General features: G+C 44.7%; 1 protein-coding gene across 1 annotated transcript in view; it reads right to left on the bottom strand.

The window, feature by feature from the left end:
* The window catches only part of ccdc85al (coiled-coil domain containing 85A, like), a 30279-nt gene that overhangs the window by 9818 nt on the left and 7018 nt on the right, over positions 1 to 13443 (bottom strand). The window lies entirely within an intron of this gene.

The following is a 13443-nucleotide window of genomic DNA, read 5'->3' as shown; positions in this document are numbered from 1 at the left end:
CATGAGGAGGTCTGACTCTCCACCGTGGCCTTCTGGGAGCTTCTTTTTTAAAAGTTATTAGTAGAACATCCTATTATGAACATTGGAAACATTCATTCAGATTCAATGATAACTGGTGAAAGTCGGTAGCCTGGGTGAATCAGTTAACAAATTTCAATTTGCCCTGCAGGTCTGTCTGGAGACCTTACCAATCAAGCCGATATCCAAATCACCTTAAACCCACGAACCAATCACAACCGCTTATCTGGCACAGGGCGGGCTTTATGATGACAGACAGAGGAGTACATTTAGCCGCACTGTTCAACACAACAAATGGGTTAGAGTAGATGTTAAAGGACATGGATGTGTTCTTCCTTTGGAAAGAGCTGCATTTAAAACACAACAGATGTATTTGCTTCACTTCCGGGAATTATTTGGATAACAGTTTAATGTGCCAATTTAAGTTGAATTTCACTGCTGGAACATTTCCATGGAAATGGGAAGTGAGTGACAGGTCTGCAGGCCCATTCTCTATCTCTAGACATAAGTAGGGGCACACTGCACAAAGGCAGATCATGCCCAATGTACCTAAAATAAAATGTCCAGGATGTGTCTTCATACATTTTGTACTGCCCCTTTTTTAATTCCAGCGTTTCAGCTGGAACCAGTTCCAAAAATTCAAGCTGACTTACACCATGTATGCTGATATTTATAATATAGTCTTGTCTTGCATATTCGAAAGATTTGGCTTGAGTTTCGTTTGAGCCAATTCAGCAGCCTTTACAGAACTGGGGACCACCTGGTAGAGGGGCAGGCATCCATCAGATTAGTCAGTTAGTGTGAAAGACAACAGACAAACGGACCAACTTCATTCATGCAAACTTAAACAAAGAATCGCAGGTCTTCAAACTACAATTAAGTTTTTTTCAGAAATGAAGGTCTCAGTATTCAGGTCTAGTCTGGTGGTGTATGTGTGTGTGTGAGAGAGAGAGAGATAGAGAGAGAGGTGTTCATGAGAACTTGAATCAATTTTGAGGGAAAAAAAAGAAAAACAGCATTCTCAGGCCTAGTAAGAACTGCTGACTGTTTTAACAAGCAAAGACCCGACCCGACATGGTGTGCTAATCCATGGTGAACACGATGTTATGTTGGAAAACAAAGACTTGAGAATGGGTCTTCAGAGCAATATTTCAAGGATTTTCTTTGAAAACAATCTCTGTGCTTAGCTGGCTGTGCAGAGGGTCGCTGCTGCAAAATATAAGTGGAGGCATGTCTTCTCAACCCCATCTCACTTTTAACACCTTTCATTTTCTTCAGATTATCCTGTCTTTCTTTTCATTTTGCCCTTTCACACACTTCACACACACACACACACACACACACACACACAAACACACACACACAAACACACACACACATTCAGCGGGAGAGAGAGCGAGACAAAGATTCCTTTTTCAAATCCAGCAAAAGGTGAGATTTTCCGCACCTGTTTCAGATTAGTGATGGACAGAAGGAGTGATAGAGTGGAAAGGAAAAAAGAGAAGAGAAAAAAGGACACCCTAGCCATTTGTGAGAAAGTCTCAGGCTCTTGCGAGTTCAATTGTAATTAGTCTATGACCAAAAGGGCCCCCCCCCCCCCCCTCTCTCTCTTTCACGTTCCACTATGCACTGGCCTGATCCATTAAGTATTGTCAGAGTGGAACAGATTCTGGACAGGGTCAGCATCGATCACAAGGGAAAGTCAGACTCTGTGTGTGTCTGTGTTTGTGTGTGTGTGAGTGTGTGTTTGCGCGTGTGTGCAAGTGTTTGTGTGTGTAGACCAAGCAAGGTTAGGGTTTTTTCACTGTTGTGCCCCAGTTCTTTGAGGTTTGTTGTTTACTGTGAAATTACTAAGTATTTGGTTCATTTTTGGTCTGTTATAATGTGCCTTTCATATTAAATTACTAATGAAGTACTGCTTTGGCAAACAGGTAAACAGCATATTCTTATATGTGAAGTCTGGATACTTTTCTGAGTTACATGAACGTTGAATCAGGTGCACACACACAAACCAAACAGACAAACATACTCCCACACACACACACACACACACAAAAAGACAGGGAGAGACAGACAGAGAGTGAAAGACAGCAAAAAAAAGAAAAAGAAAGTGAGTGCTCACTCATAATGATATAAATCTTAACAAAGGAGCCAAAGGAGCATTATCACGTCGTTAACTATGAATTGTACGATTTCTTCTGGCTTCTTTTCTACATCTGACTTCTGAATTAGAGGACTTGTTATTTGTAGTAATTACACAAATGCGTTGTGGCACACACCTAATAAAAACGGGAAAGGGCAACAGCAACTCATTATTCTATATTTTCAGTCTACCCTAAGGTCAGTTCCATCCCTGTTCTACTTAGCTGGACATAGCTGCAGAAAGAAATTACTAGTCTACTATCATGAATCAATTAACTCAGGACTTGACTGACTGCCAGCCAAATAATAATCTATTTGAGCGGATGAGGGAGTGGGACTTCCATTGACCAGAGTCAATTATTAAAGATGCTGTTTTATTTGAGGTCAACAGCCAATCAAATTACTCTCCTCTCTTCTGTGATCCTGAGGCAACATGCTGATTGGCTGGAATTGTTTACGTCTCAGTCTGAGCTATGAGCCATGGGCCATATTCTAACTAGATGTACCGCAGAGCGGTACAAAATATGACCGCCGCCCAGTCCAACACATGTTTTCCACAAAAATAAGTCACGCTGAAAGGCATATATGATTCTAACTGTCTCACTGAATTGCATTATGCACACTCAATTCTCACTGGTATCTGCTAGACAACAAGTACCAGAACATGATTAGTTCATAGATTTCACATGTAATATACATTTTATACAACCCCACCCCCATCTTGCCTGTTCATAATTCTGAGAAATTCTTGAATTGTGTGCATGTGTGCGTGTACATGTTTATGTTTATGTGTGTGTGGGTGTGTGGGTGGGTGGGTGTGCGTGCATGTGCATGTGCTTGTGTGTTTGCCTGTTTATGTGCCTGTGTGTGTGCATGTGCATGCATGCGTATATATGTCTACTGTCTGAGTATGTGTCATACGTAGGATTACTGTGAATGTATGTGTGTGCGTGTGTATCTGTTTATGCACATGTGTGCATATGGAATGGGTTTACATGACCCCTGGAGGCAAACATCCGCAAAAAATTGGTCATCCTAGGCCCTACGGTTCTCAAGATATTCACAGAAAACTGTGTCTGCCCTACCCTCCTTTCGGGGGGTCCAGTCTAGCGGGGGGGGGGGGGGGGGCTACAGATCAAAACGAAAAGCGATGGTTCCATGCTATCCATGTGGGGTTACATGCCCACCAAGTTTCGTGTACCCCGGTCTTTCAGTGTCCCGGGAATCCTTGTTGGTGTACACAATGTACACATAAATTATTTTATTGTAAGGCCCCCCATGAACGAAAGTCCACGAAACTTGGCATGCATTCGGAGGGTGTCATAATGATCCTACACTTTCAATTTCGTGCAGTTTTGACCATGTCAGCCAGAGATATTGTGATGAAAACACCTAATGTTTTGCTTTTTAATTTTTAACTAGGTGGCGCTATACATGAAATAAGTGGTAATGGGATAGGTTGACATGCCCCCTTAAGACCAACATACAAAAAAAAGGTGGACCTCCAAGGCCCTACGGTTCTCGAGATATTCACAGAAAGCTTTCTCCGGCCACCTACAGGCCAGTTGGTGTATAGTAACATAAATTAATTTATTGTGTGGACCCCCATGAACGGAATTCCACGGAACTTGACGTGAAACACATACAAAAATTATAACACTAAGAAAAATATGGACGAACGAAAAATAAGGCTGCCCAAAGGAAAGGCCTCAAAAGTAGGCCCAGGTAATCCCCAGCCTTTTCCTCGACTCTCTCTCGGGGAACAGGCAGGAGCGACAGCGACGGCCAAAAACCAGAGCGCAGCGCAGCGGTGTAGCGTGGCGTAGTAGCGGCCAACCCAGAATCCAAGAACGCCCCCAAAACCAAGAGACCTGCCGTTTGACGTCAGCCAGCACATTTTATAGTGCCGGCCCAGCAATTAAGCCCCCTGCTGGACTGTCTGAAATTAACAAAACACAAGACACAGAGAGAAACAAGCAGACACAGAAAGAAACACACACAGGGACATAACACCAGTTAGTGGCCTGCAGTACTGTGCATCTGCTTTTGTAAACCTACTGCTGCATCACTCCCGTCACCTTGGAGATAATAGTTTCTTTTTCTTGGCATTCCTCGGGAATCCTTATCATTTTCAAGCAAATGTGCTACCTAACAAAAATCGGATGGCAAGTATTGGCATTTATGGCATTTCAAGCCTCAAGGCCAAAAGTAACCTTCCTTCATATCTAACAAATTATTTTTTCCCTTTCTAACCTTCACCTTATCTTTCTCTCAGTTATGGCAAGTTCAGATGTTTCATGTCTAATTCTCTCTCTCTCACATACACACACACACACACACACACACACACACACACACACACACACACACGTCTGTGCTTGGTGTGAGGCTACACTGTGTACTATACAGTTGATATCGTAAAACAACACGTCCTGTATTTAATGTCACAGAAAAATCGCAAGCTTAATATCAGCTGCTGATAACACAGCACACCGTTGGCTTAGTAATAGCCCTGTGCGTTATCTAATCTTTACAAGCATTTAGAGGCCCGTTGCCACCCAGCACTGACAATGACTAAACACACTGTGTAAACACGGGAATCCCACACCAGGCCAGATTCCCGTCCAAACACCCTCTATAGGCAAACAAAATCAAAATGGACGTCAGGTTTTGGCTTAGGCGTAGCTGCTTAGCTTGCTATTGTCCTTTTTTTATGTGTTCTTTTTTCTTTCTTTTCTCTTTCGCTGTTTCGTCTGTCCATCAGGCAGAGAGAGGTGGTGGAGGAGGTGGTGGTGGAGGAGGTGGAGGTGGTGGTGCTCGCCCGCCCGCCCGGGGGGGTCGCTAAGCAGTGGGGCCAACGCTGTGGCACACTCTCATCTCCTCCCCCAATTACTCGCCACAGATGTCTGATCTCCCCACAGCCAGAGCCCTCTCTCAGGCTCATCAGCTACACACACACAGCAGAGGCACACACGCACACACGCACACACTCACACGCACGCACACACTCACACACACACGCACGCACACACTCACACACACACGCACGCACACACTCACACACGCACACGCACACACTAACACAAGCACACACACACACACACGTGCACGCACACACACACACACAGACACACACACACTGTATCTGCAAGGGATGATGAGGTGTTTCGCTCCCTCTCTCCCATCTTCTCTGTCTTTCCTGCTTGCCAATATCTATATGGCTTTTTGCTCACTGCCTCTTATTAAATCTCTTGGAATGCAGACTTCTATCCTTCTATCCAGTTCTATCCAAACCAAATACTATGTATTTGATCAACTAGTGCAGTGCCCGTTCAAACATGCCATTCCTGAAGAAAACCCGTAGCTCAATTACATGCCCACAGGTCACTACATACCCGTGTTTGTTGGCGTGTTGTTGCAAGTAATCATTTTATGCAAGCAAACTGCATACAGGGAGTCTTTATTGTTGAGGTCAGGCATGATAATCATCTTGCATCTTAACCCACAAGTGGTTCCCAAGTAATCTGTTTAAATTGCGACTGACTATCATCAAAGTGAGACCTAGCAGAGCCCGTTCTCTGGACCTAGCTACTGTCAGTACACGATCCATGGGGTGGAGCTCCCCTTAAACTGGTCCCCTTGGAAACAGTGCAGTGCAGCGATAAACGTCCTACGTAAATAAGCATATTTTGAAATATGCATTCAAAAATCTTCAAAATCGAGAGTGCACACCTTTGTGCCACGCGCGAGCCACATACGAAATCTTAGGTCAGTCTGACAAATGGTCAGCGAGATATGCGTGCCACAGACACACACACACACACACACACAGACGCTTCTTGCTTTATAGATAGATGGCAAAGTTGTTTCTCTCTCTCTCTCTCTCTCTCTCTGCTTCCTTTAGCCCATCCTGTCTTTCTCTTCCCCTCTCTTTCTCCTTTTCAACTCCCCCCCTCCCCCAACCATCTCTCTCTTTCTCTGTCTGTCTGTGCTTCACAATAGCAGGCTGTTGGGAGGCCCATGGGTCCAGGCTGGGCTGGGTGTGGGCTGGGCATGAGCACTTTCCCTGCGTGCGCGTGCTGCTGCTGCATGGCCACTGCATTCAGACTCCTGATGAAGGAGTACAGCAGCACATGCTCCCCTTACAAGCACGCACGCATACACACACCCATACACACACCCACACACACCTTACAAACACGCACACACAGACACAGACACACACACACACACACACACACACACACACACACACACACACACACACACACACACACACAAGCAGACATACATATACCTGACAAGCACACATACAGACGTGCGCGCACACACACACACACACACACACACACACACACACACACACACACACACAAAGTATTTTCCCTTGAGATGGAGTGGCATATATAACTAAGCCTATTCAGGCCAGTGGAGTTTAATTGAAAGTTAGGTCTCCACAAAGTCCCCTCCCAGTAGGATCTCTTATTACTGTAAGCGTAAAACCCCAGCAGGTACTGCAACCTGCATAACACAGGCAGACAAACCACCCCACAACAGCAAACCGCTTAAAACAATCATGTTGTTCTATTTGTAATCTAGCCTACAACAAATCTCCATAACAACCAATGGTCTGACCGGAGTACTGACCACTCCGTGGAGGAGAACTAGAGGATACGAGCGGCCATGTTTGCGGGCCTGGTCTCGACTTTGATGGCCCACTGCCCCTGGCCCTGGCACTGGAGTCCAGCTGTGACCCCTGCCGATACAAGTCAGAGCAAGACTGCGCTTTTCCGTTGCCCTCGGACGAGATGGAGGTTTGGTGATGCATATAGATGTTAGCTAAGCGCCGCTGAACCGTGCAGCGTGTGTGGAGGGAGGACACATGCACACACACTAACACACACACACACACACACACACACACACATCTACACACACACACACACACACACACACACACACACACACACACACACACACACACATATCTACACACACACACACACACACACACACATCTACACACACACACACACACACACACATCTACACACACACACACACACACACACACATATCTACACACACACACACACACACACACACACACACACACACACACACACACACACACACACACACACATCTACACACACACACACACACACACATATCTACACACACACACACACACACACATCTACACACACACACACACACACACACATCTACACACACACACACACACACACACACACATATCTACACACACACACACACACACACACACACACACACACACACACATCTACACACACACACACACACACCACACCACACACTAATACACACACACACATCTACACACACACACACACACACCACACACTAATACACGCACACACACACACACGCACACTAGATAGACACACACTCTGCCAAACACACACCCCATAGACAGCTCTTTCTCTCTCTCTCTCTCTCTCTCTCACTCTCACTCTCACTCCACCAAATTGACCTCATCTGACAAAGTGTCAGCACACTGTTCTAAAAAGTACCAATGAAAGCGAGCATAACCACTGGGATGGGGATCACCACAGTGACTGACAACAACAGCTGGTGTCTAGAAATGAAATAACGCAGCAGCATTATATCATATATTTTGTACATTTTTCAATATTTATCTCCAAATCATGCATTCATATATTGGGTTATCATATTTCATGTTACTATTTTTTTGAAACAACATTTTGAGACAACATGCGATTTGCCACTTTTTTTCCGAAGAGCTAGTTATCATCGTCTGATCCTTTTTTTAATGGTGTATGGTCAAAAGAAAGACAGAGAAAGACATCAGCCATTGTCACTGCCCATCCATGCTATGCACTATGTAAGTTTGTGGTCCAGAACAGAATACCCTGTGACATTATTGGAAAAGCTTCTACAGCACAATATTATCGATTACATTGGTAAAGGACCGCCAGTTAACGTTCATCAAAGGTAACTGGGTGTGTTGTTGGGATTTGCAAGGTTTCTGCACACCTTTACCTCTGTAGTTTTAAGCCCAAAACCTCTGTTCTCCTGCTTCGCCAATGTTTAAAGACCACCAATGGTGAAACGTTTTTAACCTTGTCTACATGTCTGTATTATCTACTTTGTTTTATAAGACATGAGCGAGGATTTCTGCTTTGGATTTATGTTTTCGATCAATCTCATCGGTGCGTCGTAAAGCCAATCCTGAAAAAAGCCAATCCTGAGTGCCTGGGGGTGGGACCATTCTTCATAAAGATGAAAACAACCTGGCTAAAGTGTCAGCTGCAGCAGCTAGTAGTCAGTCAACAGTGTGTGGAGAGGGGGCGGGGCCAGATAGATCCCAGTTCCTGGAATAAGGAAGAAGGTCTAAAGTTACATTTAAGCCATTTCAAGGCCATGAGCGGATTTATTCTCGAAAAAAAAAAAAAAACGTCAGAATGTATACTTAAAGGTAATAAACTGCTTTTAAACTGAGCCTTTGTTTTGACAGCCAGACAAATCAACAGGGAACATATTACAACAGCACTGGCACAACACTGCCCTACCCCAAACAAATCTACAGCATTTGAACCAGAAGAAGCCTTTTTTCACCCACTCCAGCACTTAAAGTAGAGTCATAGCAAACATCAGGGGAGAGGTGACACATTGCTGGCTCATACAATGGTGGCTCCTATCTGTGCATGTATGTCAGCTTTCTATACCGGAGAAGATGGAGGGGGGGGCGAAGCACGTGAAAGGTAAACAACAGAGAAGCGAAGCCCCCGCATGGCCTCAGACGCTATATTTAGCCGCCGGCGCGTCTCAGTGGGGTTGTATTTCGTGAGGGTCGGGCCACGGCAGAAAGACAAGAGGCACCAACGCTCTCCTTCTCCTTCTGCACACCATCCACACACACCCCCCCCCCACACACACACACACACACACACACACCACACCTCAACCTCCTCCCCCCACCACCCTCCACCACCTCCACCCCCCACTGCCCCTGCTGAGGGAACTCCAGATGGAGGGAGTGGAGAGAGAGGAGAAGGACGAGGGCAAGAGACAAGTGGATGGATGTGCTCTAGGTGGATCTGCTCAGTACATTCATACAGACAGAGAAAGGCAGGCCGACACACACACATACTTTACAGCCAAGCCTGAAGACACATGTGGACACTTTGTGGATCAATATATGTGATATCCATAATATGTGGATAATGGAGTGATTAGGCCTATTCCCTAACTCATACGTCTTTCTTTACGATATCTATCCATGGTGTTCCTGTTCAGAGAATAAACTAGTATACTAGTGAAACATGATTCCGACATGCTTCTCTCAACCTCTAAGGGCAAGCTCCCATGAGATTGTAGAGGTGTAGTAGTGGATAGTAACGTGTTTTCAGTTCAGGCTCTGCAGAATAGACAGAGAAAGGCAGGCACACAGACACACACACACACACACACACAGATCTGTCTTTACATAAGAAAATATAGACACACTCCTATGCGTATGATCATAAATGAAATATCACACACACACACACTCACACACACACTCACTTACTCACTTTATCACTCACAAACAGACACACACACACATACACACACACAACACTAAGCTATAGCAGTGACAGATGTCGAGCTCTGAACAGAGACAGATGTTGAATAGCGCAGTGACTAGGGGCTACTCTAGACCTCCAAACACACCTTTGCCTTCCCAGAGAGCCCCCCCCCCAACACCCCCCCCACCCCCTGCTTGAGTTCCATCCTGGAGAATGTGGACTACACATAGCAAGTTATTAATGTGCCAGCAAGTGGCATTTCACTCGAGGCCCTGCACTGCCCATCACCAGGGCGACTGGCCGGCTCCACTCCGCCTCGGGGACATCGCAGCGTCAGCAGAAGGACCCCGAGACAAGTGACAGCGGCACACTGCAGAGTGCGCCGTGGGGAATTTGTTTGTGTGACACAACGGGATGCATGTTATGCGGATGTGTGTTAGAAGATGCCATTGCACTCGATGCAAGGGTAGGCATCTGCAAATAGGACACAGACTTCACCTGTGCTTTTAAAATGGCCCCCAAAAGGGTGGAAGAACCAACTGTCACAACATCCTTTTTTAAAAAGTAATACTCTGAAACAATTTTATAGCAACAGACTGTATAGCCTCATTACCTTAGTGAAAACTGTGCTCAGACACTGAGGCCTGGATATAGCAAGCACACTTAGTCCGCATCTCAGCAGAGTCAGGAACATACCACAGTAGCAAAAACAGTGTCTTTGATAAATATCTTCACTAGAAGAAAAGTTAAAAAAAATGCCTATAAAGGTATAATCTGTGATGCTGGTGAAAGGTTGTTCAAAGGTTGTTCAAGCAATAAAATGACACAACATGCTTCTGAACACAACGTGCTAATTGGCTGGAGATGACAGACAGACAGATGGACAGACATATGGACAGGGTGATTACTTCATTCCACACATCCATTTCAGTGTAAAGGCTTTTCTTAGGTGGCGAGCACTTTGATGCATTTTTTTTTTATCATGCCATTTTATAGGGAGCATTTATCAGTGTTTTTATCAGTTGTTAGCTGTTATCCTAAGCAAGCTGCACAGCATGTATAATTAATCTCCTTTTCAGTCATTCAGAAGGTATTGACCAGCAGTGGTATAAATAAATAAATAAATAAATAAGTAAGTAAATAAATAAATAAACACATCATGGCTCAGAGGACTCCAAAAAACTAGCAACAGACGACAGCATTAAAGCACAGCAGGAGCCTAGTCTTCTTTGGCTTCCATTATGGATTTCAGCACACACAAATAAATATATAAATAAACAAACTAATAAATGGATGAGGGATTTAGGTATTGAATCGTTCCAATGTCTTCCAACACTGTTACTTATTATAGACACGTCTGCTGGGGTGAACTGTGGCCAGACTAAAAGCGTAGTAGCCTTATTGACACATTAGTCGCTCCATTAATAGGACCCATGCTTCAATGGAATAAAAAAAAAAATGACATGAATAATTCCCCCAAAACCTCTTATCAGATAATCCATGGCTGGCGAGCAAGGGCTGAAGCACAATGAGTTTGTCATAGGAATTTAATTCCCTCGTCAACATGAAATTGTATTTTGTGATTTGGAGCTGGACATGCACCAATCCAGGGACAAAAGACCCAGTGGTGGCGTAACGCGGGAATCCCCGCTGTTCACAGAGGAGCGCTGTGGCCACATACTTTACAGCCAAGCCTGAAGACACATGTGGACACTTTGTGGATCAATATATGTGATCTCCATAATATGTGGATAATGGAGTGATTAGGCCTATTCCCTAACTCATACGTCTTTCTTTACGATATCTATCCATGGTGTTCCTGTTCAGAGAATAAACTAGTACTAGTATGCTAATAAACTAGTACTAGTACTAATAAACTAGAACTAGTATACTAGTGAAACATGATTCCGACATGCTTCTCTCAACCTCTAAGGGCAAGCTCCCATGAGATTGTAGAGGTGTAGTAGTGGATAGTAACGTGTTTTCAGTTCAGGCTCTGCAGAATACTGACAGACCTACAGTATCCTGTGTGTGAGAGTTTGTGTGTGTGTGTGTGTGTGTGTGTGTGCATGGGTGACAGAGAGAGAGAGAGAGACAGAGAAAAAGATGGAGGGAGAGAGAGAGAGAGAGACAGAGGGAGACTGAGAGTATGCTTTTGTGTGTGCACGCCAATGTGTGTGTGTCTGTGTGTGTGTGTGTGTGTTTATGTTTGTATGTAACTGTATCTGTAACTGACCCCAGCACTGTCTCTGACACTGACTAACAGTCTTGCGATCACTAAAGAGGGTCGGAGACGACACCAGAGCCACCCCACGGTCCTCGATCAGGACTGGAGTCCCTTTTAGCGGTAGCTGGCGCTAACCTTGTCTGGAGGAGAGAGAAGACTAATGAGCAGTGAAGAGCACATGTTATAAGGACAAGGGCATGCTGGCCAAGCTAATCCCCAAGTCTGCATAAAGCACAGCACAGCTAGACTGGATGCCTGCCGAACTAGTCCCGCCCACAACATTTTAGGTCGGGAAGTTCGGTCTGGAATTGTTTCGTTGTGGAGCAACCATGCCCGAACCAGAACTGTTTGGACCAATCAAATTGGGCTTTGTAAGAATATGGACAGATGAGCAACAGTGCCTCGTCATCTGAGCGTGCTTTGTTGATTTTGTTTGTAACCAAAACGCTGGTGTGAACGGAATTATTTTTAAAAAACGAAGGAGGGGAAATATCCGTTTTTTCCGTTTTAGCCTACCCTGCTATGTATTTTGTGGTCTTAGATTATGCTATCGGGTGTTGTACAAGATATTGACAGCGCAACAATAATGACCAGTAAACAATATTAAGTCATTTGTGGAGATGGTTCCTACAGCTCACGGTAAGCTATTTCATAGCTCCCATTGCTTAGGTCTATTCAATTGAGTGCAGAGGCATTTCCCCCTCTGTATCGGTTGAAACACGCCCCATGATCACGTCCCAATGGAGCAGTATCAGACTCAAATTCTGCCAAGAATCGAGTATGACGGCATCAGGCTACAGCACAGCAGCTATGAAGCTAATACTAGCTGTTTGTGCTCACTGTTGCTATTTAGATGGTGAGATAGATTTGAGTTTAATTAAACAAATACTTAAAAACTGTACATTTAAACCCTGGTTGGTTTCATTTACACGGTAGGTAAAGCACAAAGGTATTCTCTTAATTTGAACAGCACCTTTTGTAGTAGCTTAAGCTTGTTAAAAGTCACAGGCCTTCCTCTTGTGGTTTCAAATTGATATAAAACATATGGCTTCTCCACATCAAAACGCCAGTTGCTCACGATGGGGTCTATTTTTTGGTGATAAAAAAGTGGGATAAAAAAAAAAATAGTGCAAAGCAAAGCACATATTTCACCTTGAGGGAACGTCATGTGGCTCGTGTCCGCCCTGACACTCAGCAGTTTCCTCAGCTAGAAGGCCTCAAAAGCCGCCGTGGGGTATTTAAACACTCGTCAGGCCTTCTCACCCCTCGTTCTTTCATTTTCTCTTCCACTTGCTCTCTCTCTTCCCACTCTTATGTTTTCTCTCTCTCTCTCTCTCTCTCTCTCTCTCTCTTTCTCTCTCTCTCCTGACACGCTAACCTCGCCTAGCTCCTGAGGAGACAGGAGGTGAGGCTGCGGCATATTTGGAGAGGAATAATTAATGGCATCACAAGTCAGAGTGGAGGGTGGCAGCAGCAGTA

This window comes from Alosa pseudoharengus, unplaced genomic scaffold, assembly GCF_046254945.1.
Source record: "Alosa pseudoharengus isolate Yale_2024_CS ecotype anadromous, Long Island Sound unplaced genomic scaffold, YU_APseudo_1.1 YU_APseudo_1.1_scf_1, whole genome shotgun sequence".
Lineage (NCBI taxonomy): Eukaryota > Metazoa > Chordata > Actinopteri > Clupeiformes > Clupeidae > Alosa > Alosa pseudoharengus.
The sequence above is the reverse complement of the archived record's forward strand: the minus strand, read 5'-3'. Positions and strand labels throughout refer to the sequence as shown.